At 44.5% G+C, this 20,213-nt stretch overlaps 1 protein-coding gene and 1 pseudogene across 1 annotated transcript in view; one reads left to right on the top strand and one right to left on the bottom strand.

Annotated features, from left to right (window-relative positions):
- Positions 1-20,213, top strand: part of LOC142466748 (uncharacterized) — a 259,636-nt gene that overhangs the window by 41,718 nt on the left and 197,705 nt on the right. The gene's annotated exons all lie outside the window — the stretch shown is intronic.
- LOC142466760 (non-histone chromosomal protein HMG-14 pseudogene) lies at positions 1,406-2,513 on the bottom strand (annotated as a pseudogene).

Genomic DNA, 20,213 nt, shown 5'->3' on the forward strand with positions numbered 1-20,213 from the left:
AGAGGGGTAGGCTGCTATCTCTTTGCAGTTTAAATGTCCTGCGTCACATGAGCCAATAGGAAGTCGCAAGGCATGATGTCACAGCTTCCTATTGGCCCGTGGGACATTTAAGCCACTATTTTGATAACCTCAACTAGCCCAGCCTGAGCTGCTACTAGCACCCCCTTCCGGGGTAAATATTTGGGGAAGCAGGGGGTTCCCTAGGATTAAATTATCTATATACTAGAATTGTTAGTAATCTTCTCCTTTCCCCCCTTCATGTTCCTCATTATTCTAACACAGATGTATTTATTTATTTATAAAAAAAATGACCAGAAAGTAATACATTGAGTTACCACTCGTTTTCAAGTATTTCCTGGGCATAAAGTTAAGATGACAAACAATACATGGTTACAAATACAGATACATAAGTGAACAGGGTATACATTATATATAAGACATAGCATGCACAGTTAGAGATAATATATTGGGAGCAAAGAATAAAAACACATTATTTCATCCCTGCTCCCGGTGTTTTTAATAACATGAACTGGAATGGTTTTTATCTGCACCTGCAGTACACAGAAGTCATATTTAATTACACTTGTGCTAATAAACATCTTATTACATTTGTCATACTTAGAGAGGACAGAAAAGCCCAATGCTACTGTAGCGGTGTTTTCCCTTGGCCCTTCTGATCCTGACCCATATGTAAGAAAATCCCCAAATTACATGGTTGTGTGATGTGGTGCACCTGCTGGTAACAGGACTCCTGAGTCTCCCGCTGGGTTGGTATGGGGAATATCACCATGACAGGCGTCTGAGGTAGTGTTCTGAGTCCTACTCACATTCGGTACAGCGCCTCCACCCCATCAGGATCCCTACGGCAGCAGGGGGAAGTATCTGATGGAGAACTCCTTCTTGGTGCATCCTTCTGCTGAATAACTCCACACTCACACAGAAGGGATCTTTTGAACCAGGGCATCTTTTTTTTTTTTTTTTTTTAAACCAGGTTTTATTGGTTTGCTTGGTGATCAGTAACACAGACACTATGAACAATCTGTACATTTTTTCTCTTTTAAACTCTAGTAGAGTATAAATCTAGGAAAAATAAAAACATGTAGTTGAAATCCTTGGAATCCATTATTCTAGCGACTTTCTCAGCGTGAAGTTCAAAACGACAAAGTTGCCTCAGAAAATGATCTTGCACTCGCGTCGTACCAGCACCTTCGATACAAAATTGTCTCATCTCTGTTCTGCCGAGCAGAAAAAAGCGCCACTTCTCAGTAATGCACATCACACTCACTACACACTCAAGGAATTTTCCCAAAAAGATTCACAGCACTTTTACAAAGTTACTGAAAATAAAATACCACTACCGAAAAAAAAAAAAAAAGTTGATAACATCTTCACAGATAGTACACAATTCTTAGAGGGAAATCCATCACCAGGGGAGTTTTATTAAGATGCAAATTGTACGCAAGACAATATATGGGTACAGAGAACAATTAAAATGTTAAGACATTTTAAAATGTGACATTCTGAATACCAGCTTTTGTCATCAACCCCATTGATGTCAGATGCCTGCATTAAGAGCAATGGCGAGCTGTCACAAGGGGTGAATCTAAAAACCACTGTCTTGGTCACAGGCTATGGAATTAAAAGTCTGCTCAAGACTTCAACCTACCACAGTTATTAATGCATTTCATATTCTTAGACAGCCGACTATGGTACACGATTTCCATCCTTTTTAATAAAAAAATAAAAGGAAGCAAACGTAAAAAGACATACATTATCCAAATGTGTGTAAACACAAAAGAAAAGAAAACGTTTATAATGGGACACGGTGGGATTCCCTCCTATTTTAAAAACGGGTTGTCTAGAATTAAACTACTAAAAAACTTGCATTTACAAAATAGCTGATAAAAATATTCCTCTGAATTGTACAAGGGAGGTACAGGAACCACTGATAAAAGACTTGGTACAAGATGTAGGTTATTCAGACTTTGATTCCTTGTCTCCACCATCAGAAGTTGGGGCCTCATCACATTTCGTTTCTCCGTTTTCAGATGGCAGGTCCTCATTGGTTTCCTCTTTTTTAGCTTCCTCGGTCTGTTTGCCTTTTGCTCATTTCTTTCCTTTTGCCGGGACCTTTTTGTCCTCGGACTTGGCCTTTACTACTACCACTGCTTTTTCCTTTTTAGGCTTTGGTTCGGCCTTTGGGGTTGGTTTAGCCGACAACCGTGCCGATCTCCTCTTGGGCTCATCCTTGATATCGGCGACATCAGCAGCATTGACCTTTCTCTTGGGCATGGTGGTTTGTTTTTGTGCTTTTAGATCTCCGCAACCCCCCTCCAAAAAAATAACAACAGCCAGATACTAAGTGGGATTGCAAACTGCTGCAGGTCTTCTGCACGGGCTTGTTGTCCACACTAATGGATGCTGGGTGTAGAGAGAGAGAGAGGGAAATAAATAAATCCCTCTGGTCTGCAGCCCGTCTCCTTCCTGCAGATGGAGTCCTCACAAAGAATATATCCGAACCAGGGCATCTTTAATGTCATCTCCTCTGGCAGACTGCCCCTCATCGTGGCCGACACTTAGCCGCTCATTTCATTGAGGTACTCCATGCAGAAGGTTCCTCCTTTCTTAATTAAGTTGTTCTCCACCTCTTCCCTAGGGGGAGACCACCACCTGTGCCAGGTCCCTGGACACAGTGTGTAATTAGCTTGCACTAGACTCTGACAGACAGCCTTGAACTGCTGCAGACACTCTTGTAGACTACTTCAGAACCTTGCTAAGAACCACCAACTATAGGCAGTCTGTGTCTTATATAGCCTCCAGAAACAGACCCACCTTTGTGTCACTAACAGTGGACACAAAGCATGTTGTCACTTCCTTTGTTACATATGACACTTCACCAGGGTTTGAGGGCAAACCTCCATGATGGTTACTGGCAACCCTGCCTACTTACCAGGATTACTGCCAGCATGAGAAAGATATGTACACCATTTTTACACATGGCTACAATCTCCCCCTGGTGGAACCCAACGTCCCCGGCTGGGATCTAAATTTGCGGAACCTTCCTTCAGGTAGCACTGCAACACATAACAATATATTAGCATAGAAATACATTATTACAACACACGCATGGTTTATCAGACACATAATCGCATAACAGCTACATCCTGACCTGCAAGACTGCACTGCTCCTAAGGAGAATCTAGTTAATAGTAGTGCCTATGGTCTGGTTTCTGCACCTTCCTCCCATTGGCATCCTTCACTATAATGCTGTATGATCTAGGCGGCCCATTTTCTGGCCTATACTCCATCTTATGCATGAAGATGTTGCGCCCAAAACTCCATACCCTCATAAGATAAGATATCTTTTCTTCCACCTTGAATGGAGCATGCCCACCCGATTTGGACATGATGTAATCCTCCACTGTCTCTCTCAATCACGTATCCCTGTTATCCTCAATCTCTTGCATGAGGGGCTCGGGCACATATGGATACTCCAGATCATGCGTTCTCTTATACCTAGCAACTATTGCTCTCTCAGCTCTGCTTATACGGATGAGTTTCTTGTTACCTGCGATGCCTGGCATTACCCACGATAATGGTTCCTCAGACGCAACCACATCAACGAGTATGGACGACCCTCGGGGAGTAACTAAGCCCTTCTGTATGTTGTACCACCATTTTCTTAGCTCTTCTAGGCGCTCCTCATCTGAGTATTCGCCCTCATCCCACCAGTGGTCCACTATGTCATTTCTTATTAATATGAACCGCATATGGTCCAACCAGGCCTCATACCCCTCAAACATAGGAGCCCACCATCTGGTCTCTTTCTCCACTGCCTGCTCTGTTACTGTAATGGGCATATCACTTTTCTCCAGCTCCCCCCCAGAAGACACTCCCGATGTCCCTGTGGACCTAGAGTTGGACCCAAGGCGTTTAGGCCTACATTTTGCATTAGCATTGCAATCAACAGAATTTGATGTGGACGACACCCCAGAGGCAATCATCTCCCTCCTCGATCCCTCATCGGAAGGGAAACAAGCCCCCCAGTCCAGATTTGACCCAGTCCATTCCTCGGAGGTATCCCGGGACTCCCCAGACAACCCATGGCTCGATAGGGAACCGGATGAGGAGGTGACAGGGGCAGAAGTTTGGGCTATGGGCGAGGGCAGAACAAAAGGGGCCTTGTGTTGCCGATGCGGCATTACAATCCGCAACTTCACAATACCTTGACCGGTACCAGCGGGTTGCAGTTCCTTCTCTCCTGTCTCCTGGTTCCCAGGCTTCCGCATGACCTGCCAGCTTTTGGTCTTCTCTGCTCCAGCCAATCTTGTACAGCACTGCGGTCGCGAGGGCGCGGCCATCTTCCAACCGGTTCTGCTATGTCCGCCGGAAGTGATGTCATCTATCTCGCGGGACGAGGCACCACCATCTTGGGTTGGGATCCCCACCGGAACCTCTTCCTCCACAATGACATCCGCCGCCGGAAGTGATGGTTCTTCTCGTCGCTCCGCTCAGGCCTTGGCTGGGCCTTCCTTCGCCGTCGCCACCATCGGCGCCTGTGGAGGGTAAGGAGGTGTCTTACCGCTCCGTCGGCTCGTGATGGGATCCGTCTCTACTTCCACGCTGAGAGTCACCGCGGCCGCAGAACTCATCCGCTCCGGTCGCATCAGCGCAGGTGCTTGCGGATTCTCGGGATTCTGCTCCGCCACTTCGCAGGTAAGTGCTGGCTCTTTTTCAGCACCGCTGTAGTGGTCCGCCGGTAGGCACATCACCACCGATTTCGGACTTGCTTGCTCCTCATCTGATGAAGCGGACTCCGACACGGGTAGTGGTACCTCTGCAGGGGACCGACAGCGAGGTTCCGGGTTCTTGCTGCGGTTGCAGGCCCCAGTTTCTTTCTGCTCTGTTGCGATCATCAGCAACGATCCCCATTCTCCGGGATCAGTGTTCTCTGTCTTTACTTTGTGTGAGGCTCCAGCCGTCAGCTTGGCTGTCTCTCCTCCCGCCTCCACGGTCTGCTCAGGCACGAAGGGCTGCACGGCCCACAGATAATATATGCCACATTGGGGGCATCTCGCCGTGGTACTGGCTTCTCCGCCCGGCAATCGGCACTGCATGCAGAGGCATCGCAATGTCTCGGTATCACCCGCCTTTATTACCAGGAAGCCTCCTGGCAACGAGTAGGGGTGTGCTGAAATGTCCATCTCAGTCTTTATGGTACTGGTTACAGGGGACACTTTACACAGTGGTCTTGCCTGTTCACCAGCTCCTCGCAACTGAAGGGTAGGAAGCGCACATCCAGCTCCTCCCTCAGCCCACTCGGTCCGTAATTGGCAGATGCAGGGACCCCTCCCCCTGGTGGATATTAAGGGAGGGTCCCACAGGTTCACTTGATGACCCATGCTTGGCTCTGAGCCTGTCACAGTCCAGGAGGGCGCGGCCACAGCTTTCGCGCCACTAACCCCAGCAGGGTGGGGTTCTTTATTTGGTGCAAATCCCGGCCAACTTCTTGCAATCTTTGCATTTGCAGAATTCTCTTCAATCAGCCCACGCGGTCTCCCAGGGAAGCGGGAACCGCCATCTTGGTTTGCTCGGCCATTCACTATAGCAACTGAGGTAGATACTTGTCTAGGGATCACCATCTGGCAATCAGGTTCTCCATCAACTCCGCACATAACAACAATGTCCTCAACACTGTCCTCCAGGGTAGCACCCCGGGATCCTAGGCAGGACAAAAATGGCACGGCCACAGCCTTGGCGCCACTCCATAACATGCTTGCAAAAGTCCCTTCGGCAACTCACTCCTCTGTGGTAGACACACCATATGCGCTCTCTCCTTCAGGCGCTGGCCACCATCTTTGATTCTCCGCACCGCGTGGAACTTCACCTCTTGCGGTCGCCATCTTTACTTGTATATTTCTGCGATCGCACATGGTGCTCCTCTCTGCTGGGCAGCTGCCATCGTCGATTCAATAAAGAATGCCAGTGCACCACTTACATGTATCTAATGTATGTTTGACTCAAGTGTACTACCTAAGGCTAGGCTCACTCTCTCTGTGTATGCTGTGTCTACCTTCCTCCAGTATGTGCTCTGTGGTAAGTGTTCTGGTTACTGACTAGAGTACTCTGGCTTCTCCCATGCAGTACTAGGGCGTCAACCTCTCTTGGCTACCTCTAGCGCAGATCCTCTCCAGAATTCCTGACCCGAGTTATCCAGGCTATCCCTTCAGGCATCCTACGCCAAGCCGCCTCACGGTCACTAGGACAGTTATAGTCCTGTCTCCAGACCCACTTTACTCCTCTCAGGGCCCTAGGGTGTGCTTTGCGATGTCGCCACAACCTTCCTGACTACCCCTAGTCTCCCGTCCCATCCACAGCACTGACTGGCAGCATACACTATCCCTGTTTCCTAGTGTGCCTAGCAAAAGCCTGTCCTGTTGATACAGTCTCTCAGCAGTGCCTCCAAAAATGTAACAGTGTTTTCCCTGGGCCCTTCTGATCCTGACCCATATGTAAGAAAATCCCCCAATTACATGGATGTGTGATGTGGTGCATCTGCTGGTAACAGGACTCCTGAGTCTCCCGCTGGGTTGGTATGGGGAATATCACCATGACAGGCATCTGAGGTAGAGTCCTACTCACATTCGGTACAGCGCCTCAACCCCATCAGGATTCCTACGGCAGCAGGGGGAAGTATCTGATGGAGAACACCTTCTTGGTGCATCCTTCTGCTGAATAACTCCACACTCACACAGAAGGGATCTTTTGAACCAAGGCATCTTTAATGTCATCTCCTCTGGCAGACTGCCCCTCATCGCGGCCGACACTTAGCCGCTTATTTAGTTGAGGTACTCCATGCAGAAGGTTCCTCCTTTCTTAATTAAGTTGTTCTCCACCTCTCCCCTAAGGGGAGACCACCACCTGTGCCAGGTCCCTGGACACGGTGTGTAATTAGCTTGCACTTGACTCTAACAGACAGCCTTGAACTGCTGCAGACACTCTTGTAGACTAATTCAGAACCTTGCTAAGAACCACCAACTTTAGGCAGTCTGTGTCTTATATAGCCTCCAGAAACAGACCCACCTTTGTGTCACTAACAGTGGACACAAAGCATGTTGTCACTTCCTTTGTTACATATGACACTTCACCAGGGTTTGAGGGCAAACCGCCATGATGGTTACTGGCAACCCTGCCTACTTACCAGGATTACTGCCAGCATGAGAAAGATATGTACACCATTTTTACACATGGCTACACTACATCCAATATAACAAAAATACACAGTAAAATACTTATATATTCTCTTGAAAAGGGGTCATTTAGTTTAACCCTTTGGCCAAAGCGTTGTAAGCTTGCGAGCCACGACAAGGCAGACACCTGTTCGCAAGTCCTAACACTACCAGATAAAATACTAATACACATATACTAGGATTACAATTCTCATTTACCTCTATTAGGAGGGAGAAGGACCAATATTGGATCCATATCCAGTAAAATGAAAGAGACCTGCTTACTAGGGTAGTGGGGAGGGGTGAGCTTAACACCTGGAAGAGAGGGGCCACTAACCTCCAACAGCTGAGACCAGCTGACAATAAGTTAAACAACACAAAGAACCACAAGAAGCTCATTTTGGGAACCCCTGAGCCCCCACAAAAATATATATCTATATAAGTGTCAAAAAGGAGTGCTACTGAGCGTGGTGGATGCATAAAACAAAGAACAAAAAAGCCCAATGCCACTTCCAATATGACAAAAATACACAGTAAAATACTTATATATTCTCTTGAAAAAGGGTAATTTAGTTTAACCCTTGGGCCAAAGCGTCGTAAACCGGTGAACCACCTCAATGCACATCAAGGCAGACCCTGCTCACAGGTCCTAACACTAACAGATAAAATACTAATACACCTATACTAGGATTAAAATTAATCTCTAAAATTAAGCTCACCCCTCCCCACTGCCCTAGTAAGCAGGCCTCTTTCATTTTACTGGATATGAATCCAATGTTGGTCCTTCTCCCTCCTAATAGAGGTAAATGAGAATTTTAATCCTAGTATAGGTGTATTAGTATTTTATCTGGTAGTGTTAGGACCTGTGAGCAGGGTCTGCCTTGATGGGACTCATAGGCTTACGACGCTTTGGCCAAAGGGTTAAACTAAATGACCCTTTAAGAATATATAAGTATGAGGCTTCCGGTGACGTCATCGCACATGCCAGCCTAAAAGCGGAGCTCCCGATACCCCTCCACTAAGAAGGTGATAAAACGAGCAAAAACCACCCAAAAACACCAGGGAAACGCTCAGGCAGCACTAGCTACAAGCCAGGATGGCAAAACAGCAGAAAGAAATCGCCACGCAAAGCGTTTCAACTTACTTTACTCCCACGAAGCGCGCGGCAGATCAGGATGAGGAGAGCCAAGATGGCGCCGGGTCCAGCGTGGTGAGCGCTCCCGCCCCGAGCAGCCACTGCAGGAGAATATCAGCGCAAGCCACCTCATCACAAAAGATTTCCTCGAGGATTATATGGACAAGATGTTTTCCAAAATGAGGAAAGGCTTTAATGAGGACCTAAATAGCGCGATCGATAAGCTTAAACTAGACCTCAATGAACTAACTCAGAGAACGGAGTCTCTGGAGGGCAGGGTGGAGGAGATTGAAGCGGTCCAGTCCTTGGCTGAGGACGAAATTAACAGACCGAATCAAGAAATTGCACTATTAAAAGACAGTCTTCAAGACCAAGAAAACCGAGATCGATGTCAAAATCTGAGGTTCAGAAACATCCCTGAATCCATATCAGCAGAGGCCCTCACACCCTACCTACAAGACCTCTTCCACTTCCTGGCCCCAGAAATGAAGAAAGAGGACATGGAGCTAGATAGAGCCCATAGGGCCCTGGGCCCCCGACAGGAAGACCCCAAAAGGCGCAGAAACGTGATCGCACGTTTTCACTCTTATGGCTCAAAAGAGAAAAATCAAAAGAGAGCAGAGAGCTGAACCAGATCTCATTCCAGGGAGAACAGATCCAGATCTACAGCGATCTGTCAAGAACGACCATCCTCCGCCGAAAGGACTTAAGGCCTCTAACTACACACCTGCAAGATCACAACGTGCGCTATAGATGGGGATTTCCATTCAAGCTCAGCGTCCACGCTAAAGGAAAGTTCTTCACGATCACACATATGAAAGAAGCCCCCAAATTCCTGCGACTGCTGCGACGTTCCCTGAAAAGTTGAGATACCCCCTTCTCTCACAGTGAAACCAACCCTCTCCCCACCCCCCCGTCCCCCTATTCCTGAGCTGCACCAGCCGATGCGACCCCCACCCCGGGACTGTACCTACCTGCAAAGCCATACCACGGAGCTCCCTACGCCCCCCCCCTTCCCTGCCTCTCCCCTGCGTGTACCTACACCGCAAACACCCGCCCCTCACATGTTTCTCCCTTTTACACCGGCCCTGCCCTCCCTCCGCCCGAGCACAAAGGGAGAGGAGCCCCAGGCTGAGGGCAGCCTGGCCTCCCAACTTACCTGGAGGCGGCGGAGAGGAGGGTCGGGTGAGCGGAGCGGCGAGGGGATCCAGTGGAGTCTATCAGTAGACTGATGGTAGAGGTAAAAACAAAAAAATGATGAGGAAGAGATTTACCAGAAACGACCACAGGAGGTCGCTGTTTCATAGGAGATAGGAGCCCTATTCTCTATTTAAAGGAAGGGATTGATTCTAGCTGTTCTCAATGGACCACGACTATTCATCCCCTTAGGGATTGTAGATTGTAGATATTGTAGATATATGCCCCCCCCCCCCACCCGTATAAGATCAGTTTTACCCTACACAACGGAAATGTATAGGTGAACTTAGGAATGTGGAACAAATAAACGATGCTACCTTACATTCCCCATCCACCCTCCCCCCTCTGTCCTCCCTCCCAGTCCCTTCCCCCCCACCTCCTGTCCCTTTCCCACCCCCCCCCCCGTAAAAGATCTCATTTAGCCTACCCTTGTTCAGTTGAAATGTATACGATAGATTATTCATGCTCAATTGAAATGTATTTGATAATCTACAGTATGAATGTGTAACAAACATGTGAGATTAAGCTATCTTCCCCTTTTCCCCTTCCCCCCTCTCTCCTTCTCCCCCCCACTCCCACTCTCCCTCCCACCCACCCTCCATATAAGCTCATATATTGCCTACTTGTGTATCGCCGAAATGTATACGGAAGCCTAAGGAGGCACAACAGACAAATACGTGATGTTAAATATGGTATAAGATGATTCCCCAACCCCTGTCACCCCCCCCCCCCTCTTTTCCCTTCCCTCCCACCCCCCTCTCCTTCCCAACACTCCTGGTTAAGTTCCCCTGGGTGACTCCAGCTCTACACCTAACAGATATCAGAACTGTTACAAAATGCAGGTCTGAAAGTAGAAAGGAAATCATGTTAGGCAAATGCTACTATAATAGGAGACTACTGCTATGTACCCCTACCTACCTCCCCTCCCCCTCCATCCCCCCACTCCCCCCCTTTTTCTCTCCTCTCTCTCTCTCCCCTTTCTCCCCCTTACCCTGCCTCCCCCCCCCCCCCCCCCCCCGAGCGATGTGGATGCATAGAGCAAGAATAGGAGATTGCTTCCCAAGAGGAAGAATGCTGACCATAGTGGGAAAGTGGCTGGCTGAGCCATTAAGGTCAAGGAAACTGAGATATGGCTAATACATCGGCCATAAAAATAATATCACTAAATGTAAAGGGCCTCAACTCTAACAAAAAAAGAAGATTAGCTCTCCAGGAGTTTAAAAAGTCAAAAGGGGACATAGTGTTTCTTCAAGAAACTCACTTCAACACCAACTCCCCTCCTAACACATTTAAGCAAACCTATCCCCAAGCATACTTTGCGTCCTCTAAAACAAAGAAAAGAGGAGTAGCTATATTGTTTAAAAACAATACGCCATTTGCAGTGGACGAGGTTGTCCCGGATCCAGGGGGCAGATATCTGTTGGTGAAAGGGTCTCTGTCGGGAGTTAAAGTTTCCCTTCTCAATATCTATGCCCCTAATGAAGCTCAGGCCGAATTCTTGAATGGGGGTTTGGAGATGCTAGATCAACAAACACTAACCTCCTCCTTGATAGCAGGAGATATGAATGTGGTCTACAACCCAGACATAGACAAAACCACAATAACAGGGACAAACCAGTCTAGCCGAATCCGCGTAAGCTCCACAAAATTTAGAGAGACAATCAAAGAGTTTTCACTAACAGATATCTGGAGGGCCCAACATCAGGGACAAAGGGATTATACATTCTATTCAGCCCCACATCAGACCAACTCGAGGATTGATTGTTTCTTGGGTACCACAAATATTCTACAGGTATCCTCCCAGTCAAACATAGGGTCTATATCTTGGTTTGACCACGCTCAGATTCAGTTAATGCTCTCTTTACCATTCGGAAAAAACAACAGTTACACGTGGAAACTGAACGACTCCCTATTAAAATCGAAAGAGATAGAGAGAACTGTTAAGCAAAAACTGAGGGAATATTTCCAATTGAATAAAGGCTCTGTGTCATCCCCATCAATTCTGTGGCAGGCACATAAAGCAGCGATTAGAGGAGAATTGATCTCCATAGCATCTCACAAGAAAAAGAGAAACTTAAAAGATACAAAGAATTATCCATCCAACTAGCCTCACTGGAAAGGCAACATACCCCGTGTAAGAAACTTCTTAAAAGATTGAAAAAAAACAGAATGGATCTTAATGAAACCCAAATTCACGAAGTGGAGAGAGCATTGAGGTGGACAAACCAAAGATATTATGATAAAGGGAATAAGGCAGACAGGTTGTTGGCCAGTAAACTAAGAGGTCTGAGAGTTCCCAAATCCCAGTAATCCGGACAAAAGCAGGGCCAACTACGTATAATGAAAAAGAGATAGCTAAGGAATTTTCAAATTTCTACACTAAACTATATAATCTCCATCCCAATCAAGAGGGTAGTACAGGGTCCGAGGCAATAACAGAGTATTTAAATAACTGTAAACTACCGAGCCTAACAGAGAAGGAATCCCAAATGTTAAACAAAAGCATTTCTAAAGAAGAACTGATAGAGGCTATAAGCTCATTAAAAACAAATAAAACCCCAGGCCCGGACGGTTTTTCCAACCTGTACTACAAAAAATTTAAGGAAGTGCTCTCCCCGTATGTTCTCGAGACATTCAATTATTTTCTGGAGGGGGAGCCCGTCCCGACCTCGATGTCCATGGCCAATTTAGCCATCATTCATAAGGAGGGGCGGGACCCTCTCCAATGTGGAAGCTATAGGCCCATTTCGCTGTTGAATACAGACCTGAAAATATATAGTAAAATTTTAGCGAACAGGTTGTCTCCGATCCTCCCGAGACTCATTCATATAGATCAGGTGGGCTTTATTCAGAACAGACAGGCCTCTGATAACACCCGAAAAGTTATAAATATAGTGGACTGCGTACACCTGACCGATACAAAGGCTATTCTATTAAGCTTAGACGCAGAAAAAGCGTTTGATAGAATCAAGTGGGCTTTTTAGATAAAACATTGTTAAAGTTCGGATTCTCGGGACCATACCTAGAGGGCGTTAGAGCCCTGTATAGGTCATCCACTGCCTATGTCAAGCTTCCAGGGGGGGACTCGACTCCTATTATAATCAAAAATGGCATCAGACAAGGATGCCCCCTGTCCCCACTCCTCTTCGCATTAACAATTGAGCCATTGGCATCCACAATTAGAGAGGATCAAAATATCCAAGGTATCAAGATAGGGGAGATGAACTATAAGATATCCCTCTTTGCAGATGACATTATACTATCTATAGCAAACCCATTGATATCCTTGCCCAATCTCCAGCTACAACTAAACCAATTTGGCAAAATATCCGGGTACAAAATTAATAACGATAAATCTGAAATACTAAACTTAAACCTACCAACTACAGGGATGGCAATATTACAATCAAAATTTAAATACAAATGGGCTGCTAATAATATCAAATACTTTGGAATCAAAATAACAAAATCATACCGGGAACTCTATAAGAGTAACTACCCTTCGCTGTTTGAAAAAATAAAAAAAGACCTCCAGCGTTGGAACGATCTACAGATCTCCTGGATAGGACGGATAGCCACAGTAAAAATGAATGTAGTCCCAAGATTACTGTACCTATTCCAAACAATTCCGGTAAAAGTCCAGTTGACGGAACTTAAAAACATCCAAAATAGAGTGTTCCAATTTATATGGAAAAATAAAAGGCCAAGAGTGGCAAGATCAGTAATGCTGACACCAAAGGAGGGAGGGGGCATGGGGGTACCTGATATAACCAAATACTATCAAGCGTCCCAGTTAAAACAAGTGGTGTCATGGAATAACGACCCCTCATCCGCAAGCTGGTTGCAGATGGAGTCTGTCTTTGTGTCCCCTCGCTCCCTGACCTCGACCCTCTGAGGTGGGGCGGGGAGTGAGGGACCTACCGGAAGGTTTGCGTTGGGATCGATGAGGTGTACGTGGGAGATCTGGTCCAAAACCAAAAAGAAATACTCACTCAATTCGAATCCCTAATTGTTAACTCCTATATATAATAACCCCGAGTTCCCTCCAGGGTGTATAAAAAACTCCTTCAAGAAACTAAGGGAGCTCAATATCGTAAGATTAGAGGATCTGGTGATCGGAGGCAAACCAATGACATTCCAAGAGGTGCAAGCAAAATACCAAGCACGGGATATCCCAATCTTTGGCTTGCTACAGATTAGACACTTTCTGCAGTCAGTATCGCAGAACAAGAGCTTTCCGAATTTAACAAAATTTGAAAGACTATGCACAATAGGGGTGCACCAGAAGGGTCTGATCTCGAGGATATACACGGGACTGACCTCGTCATCCAGCCCACAAAATCATAACTATATGTTGAAATGGGCCGAAGACCTCGGAATAGAAATAGATAGGGAAGACTGGGAGGATATCTGGGAATCGGCAGCTAAAACATCAATCTGCACGACCACGAAAGAAAATATATATAAAATTCTATTTCACTGGTACTTAACCCCGAGTAGGCTGAGTCAGATCTTCCCAGGCACACCTGATCTCTGCTGGTGAGGGTGTGGCCTGAGAGGAGATATGGCAAATATATGGTGGTTCTGCCCCAAAATACAACGATTTTGGACACATATCCAAAATATGCTGCAGGAAACCACGGTGCTGAGAATCCCTTTGGACCCGATGATATATTTACTAGGAAAGCCTATTGAGGAGGTTCCCTCTCCAGTGGGCAAAATTATAAGATTCATTCTCACGGCTGCACGCTGCTCAATAGCAGCTGCCTGGAAGAACATCAAATAAAATAGAAAGGACGGCGGTGCATCTGCTGCTGCTGAAGAAAAATTAAAGACCAAAAACTGCCAAGATCTAGGTGCAAAAATTTATTGTAGGCACATTAAAAACAGCAAAAAGATCATTCTGACGCGTTTCACGTGGCAACCCACGCTTTATCAAAGAGAAAGTATAACAACCGATCGCACATTTAAATACCCATGATTCCCTCTCCTCATCTGTGACGCTGCATTGCTAGAACCAATCCGAAGCGTCACTCCCCGTTGCTGACGTGGAGCACATAAGCCCAAAACATCGCCAGCTGAGCTGCACCGTGTACATGTGTAGGAGGTGAAGTAACCTCCCAACTATGACACGACGGCCCGTCCGGCCAATCAACTGCCTTCTAAGACGGATAATCGTAAAGGAGGAAAATTAAACAGCTTTACAGGGTATAATATATAATCGGAGGAGAGAGAGCATGGGTATATTACTCAGACAAAAAACATACTGGGTCAAAGCTACATATACATGATTACTTAATATAGACCATTATAATTCAAGAGACAATGACTCACATAATAATTTCAAAAGTTAAAAACACTATCAACACTATAGTGAAAGCAAATAAAAAACACATAATTGCTGTAAGAATACCCTCACAATACACAAAAAGGTATGTACAACTAAGGTCTTCAATGGTATCAACCGCACTAATATTTTCAAGATCATAATAATGAATAAAAGGCTTTTCATATGATTGCCTAAATATATAAGACAATGTATCTTAACAGGACATTGTTGCAAGGAAAAGATAATGATAATGCACTATATTTAAAATATGATACCCATATATTACTTTAATAAATGTAGCTATGAATGATATCTAAAAGTAGAGTTAGGATATTCCTATCAAAGGGAACCATATTTTAAATGCTCATTATTACTATCATTGTTGTTCATCCAACACCCCAGTTCGATCACAGGAGCAAACATGTATACATTTGATATAAACTTAATACTTAAATCACATGAAATAATTGCACATTGTTACAAGAAATGTTGTAATTCCCAGTCCACATTAATTCCATAAGGGACCGTGGTGTTCATAGAGAACATCCAGAACATTTCTCTTTTATTCAGAACTTTCAATCTGTCCCCCCCTCGTTTCAATATTTCAATGTGCTCAATTGCCAAGAATTGAAAGTTTGTAAGACCACCTTGAGGATATTCTACAAAGTGTCTTGACACCGGATGTTGTATGTCTTTTATTCTAATAAACTGAACATGCTCCATTATTCTTTGTCTCAGTGGTCTTATTGTTCTTCCAATGTATCCCTTAGAACATTTGCACCAGATATAATAGATCACAAACTGTGTGTTACAATTTATAAAAGACCTGATCACATATGGTTTCTTCATTTTCTTAGCATTAATGTTTTTAACTGGGCAGGCATATCAACAGATCTTACATTTGCCACATCTGAAAAAAACTCTGGTTTTAGTCAGGGATACTCCTGAGTCACAGGACGAGAAAAGGCTGGGGGAAAGATAATTGGCCAGGGTTTTAGCTTTAGTGAAAACTGTTTTTGGACCTTGTTCTATAAATGGGATTAGTTCACTATCAAGTTTTAAAACATTCCAATGTCTACGTATGGTGTTTTTTACCTGTTGTGCCTGATTGCTAAATTTTGTTATAAAGAATGGAGTTCCAGAATCATTTGTCGGGTTATTCTTTTTAATTATATTTCCCTTTGATTTCCTTTTTAATGATTTGTCTCCACAAGTAGCAATGAGACTATCTCGATTTAATTGAAAAGCATTATCAATTGCATTTTTAACAGTCAATTCATCATATCCCCGCTCTCTGAACCTCTGTGTCAAGCCCCTAGAATGATAGATGAATGTCTCATCTGAGGAACATATTCTCCTTAATCTCAAAAATTGACTTTTTGGTATACCTTTTATCAATGGCCTAGGATGACAGCTGTCAAATCTCAAAAAAGTGTTTCGTGAATTGATCTTCCTGAATACCTCCATTTGGATGGTACAGGATAAATCAATATATAAATGTACATCTAAATAATTGATACTTGTAGAGTGACTATCAAATGTGAAATTTAAATTGAATTGATTTGTATTTAGTATATCGATGAATGTACCTAACATATCAATATTACCGTCCCATATCAGGATCAGGTCATCGATATACCTTTTGAAAAAGATTATGTGGTTCCTAAATATATTGTTACTAGCATAAATATGAGTGCTCTCCCAAAAACCCATAAATAAATTTGCATAAGATGGGGCAAAAGAAGTCCCCATTGCAGTACCCCGTGATTGAAGAAAAAAGTGATTATCAAACATAAAATAATTGTGATTTAATAGAAATTTAATAGTCTAACAAAAAAAATTGTTGTGCTCCTGATAGATCTGATTTGTGTAAATAATACTGCACAGCAGCCATCCCTTGGTCATGATCAATAATACTGTATAGAGATGAGACATCCATTGTTACCCAGCGGTAAGATTTAGACCATTGGATTTCCTTAAGTGATTTAATCAAGTCTGCTGTATCTCTAATATATGAGGGTAGAAGCTTGACCAGAGGTTGCAGGAACGAGTCAACGTACCGAGAAAGACCATCTCCCAAAGATCCAATACTGGAGATTATAGGACACCCCGGAGGGTTCTCCAGTGATTTGTGGATCTTTGGGAGATGGTGGAATATCGGCACGATGGGACATGGAGTTAACAAAAATTCATATTCATTTTTATCTATGACTTGCAAAATTCTTCCCAATTCCAACAACTCAACCAATTCTCTCCTAAATGAAACTGTAGGATTACACGGTAACCTAGAATATGAAACGTGTCATTAAGTTGGCGTAGAGCTTCCATTTCATAAGACTTTGAGTCAACGTACCGAGAAAGACCATCTCCCAAAGATCCAATACTGGAGATTATAGGACGCCCCGGAGGGTTCTCCAGTGATTTGTGGATCTTTGGGAGATGGTGGAATATCGGCACGATGGGACATGGAGTTAACAAAAATTCATATTCATTTTTATCTATGACTTGCAAAATTCTTCCCAATTCCAACAACTCAACCAATTCTCTCCTAAATGAAACTGTAGGATTACACGGTAACCTAGAATATGAAACGGTGTCATTAAGTTGGCGTAGAGCTTCCATTTCATAAGACTTTGATGATTGTATAATTGTGGCACCCCCTTTGTCTGCGTTTTTAATTATGAGTGATTTATTTTTCTGTAAATCACTCGGCTGTTTACGTTCAGATGGAGAAAGATTGGTGGTATGTGTTCCAATTGAAACACCTTTTGATAAAATATCTAAATCTCTTTCCACCAATCTTTCAAACGTACACAAATGGGGGCCCTTCACAAAGTTGGGACAAAATAAAGACTTCTTTTTGTACCCTGTATGGATATTATCCAGAAAAGAGGACAAATCAACATCAATATTATCATCAGACAGATCACCTTGTTCCACAAGTAAACTGTCTAGATCATGAATAACACTTATTTCTTTAAAGGAAGATAAGGTATCTTGATGGTTAACCAATGGAGTTATTACATTACCTGGAGCGGTGTTTAAAGACTGATCATTTGTAATGTCTATCTTTTTTGCAAAAAAAAAATTTAATGTTAATTTTCTAGTAAAATTTTGAAGGTCATAATTGTATCAAACAATGAAAAATTTGCATCAGGGGCAAAATTGAGACCTCTATTTATTAAATTGAGCTGGTCAAAACTTAGATCCACTCCAGAAATGTTAATAACATTATTTTTTTCTCCATCTAAAATTTCTTTTTTTTTCTCTTTCCTTCGATAATCGTTTCCGTTTCTGGGATCTTCTCGTCCTTCTGTGCGCTTGCCGTTTTTTGACTGCGTAAACATTGATATGTATGGATTGTCCCGAGCTATAATTGCTCCAAGTGCCTGATCTTCTCCTCTGAAAGAACTGGTTGTAGAAGGAGAAAGGGGGTGGCCCGGTATTAAAGGGGTTGCGTCCCATTTGGCCATCCCCTGACCTCACCAGGGAGACAAGGGGTTAACTGGGCTGAGGTCCAGAAATGTGATTTAAGCCTTGTTATAACATGAAAATGTATATTCCCCTGTTCCCATGTTGTATAGTTATATCAGTGTCTGCATCACACACACACTAGGATCCATCCGGGAGTACAAGGGTTAATAGTTCTTTAATGATTATAGCCCGTTGTGTAATTTTCCCGCCTTTTCAGGCACCATTTTGCAGGGTCCCATAGGCCGCCACTAGGGCTCAATGCACTCTAATGGCGAATCTTGCTGTTTTGGTCCTGTTTCCTGTGAAGACCAGCAGGTGGCGTCCGAGAGGAGGAGCGGCGGTTTCCCATTGTAAGTCAATGGGCCCATTGACTTCAATGGAGGTTCCTCGACGGCCCTTTCCAGGAACGAGTTGGCTGCCGTCCAAACCGCAAAACCACAAAGCGGATACAATTTCTAAAAGAGAGCTTTGATCACTTAGCAGTCAAGTTCAACGTTAAGTGGCGTGGGAATAAACAGTTCTAGAGCACCTAGAAATAAAATTCTTTTTGCCCCTAGTTCCTAGGCCTCCCCCCACTCGACCACAACCGGGTCCCCGAATCCTGGACCCCCAATAAGGGTCGAACCGAGAAGAGCGGGTCGCGCCATAGGCTCCAATGGCGGCGGCAGAAACAGCTCAAGAAAACGTCTAAGTGTGAAAAGCTGAAAAGTAAGAATCCATATCTCCGGTTCCGGAGGGTCCAGAGGGCCAGGGTTTGGGGTACCTGTAGTCACTGCTCCGGCATCGCTGCAGAACCATCCTTGACCCTCTTGGACCAACCCGACGGAGTATGGACCCCCTTGAAAGTTCGGGACTTTTCCCATAGACTTCAATGGCGGCCAATCTCCATTGACCGGCTATGGCGGAAAAACCCCATTGACTTCAACGGTGGCGTTGCCCCGTTGAAAGTCTATGGCGGCGGATTCTCATAGCCGCCAACGGTGGCGGTTTGCCATTGAAAGTCTATGGCGGCGAAGCCCGTTGTTTTCAACGGGGATTTAGTGAAAAACCGTGATTTAATTTACAGCGGAGATTTTTGTATTAAAATGAGAAACGGTTTAAAGTGTATTTGTGTAACTCTGGTTCCGAAGGTCGTAGCAAGTCGCAAATTGGACCATAGGGTGTCCCAGTTCCGGCATTGAGAACTGGGAAGTTTGGACCCGCTAGACCCAACGGAACCGGATATTTTAATATGTTTGTGTTTTATCTTTAATACTATGTCCCAAGGTATGGACAGGATCCAGAGGAAATTCCCTTGGCCATAAGGCAGCAGATGGTCAGGGAAAGCGTCCCAATGTCTAGAATTTAAGTGCTGTTCAAAGGAGTTTATCACCTACACTGTTTACAGGAGGGCGGAGATAACTCAAACCAGAGCAGTCTATAAGTGTCCCATTTAACCCCTCACAACAAAGGGTATCCTGCCAGAAATTCCATTTAGTAGACTGGCTGGCATTCCTGATGCAAATGTGGGGCTGCAGAAATGAGACCCCAGAGTCCAACTGAGCATGTGCCAACTAGCAGGGTGGCATGTATCAAAATGTGTTCCCACGTTAGAGAGTGGCTACAGGTAATTACTGACCAATCACCTGTACTTAATGTTAAGGATAGGGTTACAAAAGGTATATAATCTATGGTCAACCCTTTTTCCTGTGTTCTTCTATACCATCTTGATTGCTGGAGAAATGCTATGCAACATACTTCTCATTCCCCATCCCCCAAAGTAAGTGCTATACCTTGTCTATTACTGTACTATATTGTGTGTTCACCTATCCAAAGGAATAAATATACTTTATTATATCTAAGCCTCGTC

The sequence above is a fragment of the Ascaphus truei genome, chromosome 15, assembly GCF_040206685.1.
Source record: "Ascaphus truei isolate aAscTru1 chromosome 15, aAscTru1.hap1, whole genome shotgun sequence".
NCBI classification, from domain to species: domain Eukaryota; kingdom Metazoa; phylum Chordata; class Amphibia; order Anura; family Ascaphidae; genus Ascaphus; species Ascaphus truei.